General features: G+C 41.0%; 1 long non-coding RNA gene across 1 annotated transcript; it reads left to right on the top strand.

The window, feature by feature from the left end:
- The first annotated feature begins 792 nt into the window (after positions 1-792).
- Positions 793-1252, top strand: LOC119426733. Its single transcript, XR_005187634.1, has 3 exons — positions 793-810; positions 897-1034; positions 1144-1252. It is a non-coding gene; the product is annotated as an uncharacterized LOC119426733 (long non-coding RNA).
- Positions 1253-1825: the final 573 nt, after the last annotated feature.

The raw sequence follows: 1825 nt of genomic DNA, 5'->3' as shown, positions 1-1825 counted from the left end.
ATATATATATATATATATATATATATATATATATATACACACACATATATATATATATATATATACACACATATATATATATATATATATATATACACACATATATAAAATAGAGATTCGGCTGAAAGACCTGGTGCACCTTTTATTTGAACCTGCAGATATTTTTAAAAGCTGATCTGAAGCAAACATGCAGATGTTCAACTGAACTGACCACTCATGCTGTGTTTGATGGTCTCCTCCTTGTCTGTGGAGGCCATTCATCCATCCATTCATCCGTCCTTCCATCCATCCATCCATCCATCCATCCATTATCTTCCACTTGTTCTGAAGTCAGGTCTCGGGTGCAGCAGCTTTATCAGGGAGCTCCAGACATCTCTTTCCACAGCCACCTCTTCCAGCTCTTCTGGGAGGACCCCAAGACGTTCCCAGGCCAAGCGAGAGACGTAGTCTCTCCATCGTGTCTTGGGTCTTCCCTGGGGTCTCCTCCCAGTCAGACATGCCTGGAGCACCTCCCTAGGGAGCTGCTCAGGAAGCATCCTTACCAGGACATCCACACAAATAAAATGTTTGTGCCTTCAGGTGTAAGCTGTAACCACCTGTGATGAGTGTTACATGTATAATGAGGTTATGCAGATCTGAAAACATTGACCCTGGACCCATTTGGTCATAATGCCTAACAGAAGAAGTGTGTGACAGTATAAGTGTTGGAAATGTTCTGAGAAAGCTTCTGTTGTTTTGTTTAGACTGATCAATAAGCTCCAGCCTGGTTCTATAAAGAAAATCAACCAATCACAGCTGAACTGGCACAAGGTACGACTCCTATCCAACTGGAATCTATAACCAAACATTCATTTGTAAAAAGCTTTTTCCATAATATTGTTTTCTACTTTCTGTAGCTGGAAAACCTGGGAAATTTCATCAAAGCCATCCTGAAATACGGCCTAAAGCCCAGTGACATCTTTGAGGCCAACGACCTGTTTGAAAGTGGAAACATGACACAAGTCCAGACCACACTGCTCGCTCTGGCCAGTATGGTGAGTGGATCCAAAGTTCAGAGGGTTCCTGTGTTCTGAGGATTGTCTCTGTTGTTGTTGGACACAAATCCAGAGTCCAGTCCTTTCATCAGCATGTTCTCGCTGTCAGGCAAAGACCAACGGCATGGACACAAAGGTTGACATCGGCGTGAAATATGCAGATAAACAAGCCCGACACTTTGATCAAGAGAAGATCAAGGCTGGGCAGTGTGTCATTGGACTGCAGGTAACCACGAGACAAAACTCCGTTATTTTAAAAAGATCTCTGTCTACTTGGAACAATGGACTTATATTGCTTGTATAAAACGAGATCGTAAAAATACAATAAACAAATTTTATTGACACTGATGTCACTATTTCTGGTGTAAATGACGTGGACGGGTTCCTACAGTGTGAGCTGCATACTACTGGCTAAGGCTAAGTACAGTCAAGTCATTATTCACGTTGGCGAAAATGACACTCGGTTACACAAATCATCTTGAATGATAATTTTAGACCAGGGGTGTCAAACGTACTTACAAATGGGGGCCAAAATTAAAACTTTTTTCAAACTAAGGGCCAATTTCAGCATCTACATTAGCTCAAGTTAAATACCCGACATCTTTTCTTGGTTGCAGGTTCTTCAGCAAGAGTTTGACTGGTTTCATTTGACGTTCTCTGTTGCACTTTTGACATCATAATCAAAGATTACTGAAAAAAATTAAAGTGATAAAAGTATTTTACATTTAAAATAACATTTTGGCAGCCAGATAAGATGTTAAGGAGGGCCACATTTGGCCCCCGGGCCTTGA

The sequence above is a fragment of the Nematolebias whitei genome, chromosome 20 (genome assembly GCF_014905685.2).
Source record: "Nematolebias whitei isolate Nwh7 chromosome 20, NemWhi1, whole genome shotgun sequence".
Taxonomy (NCBI): Eukaryota; Metazoa; Chordata; class Actinopteri; order Cyprinodontiformes; family Rivulidae; genus Nematolebias; species Nematolebias whitei.
Note: the sequence above shows the minus strand (reverse complement) of the source record. Positions and strands in the feature narration are given on the sequence as shown.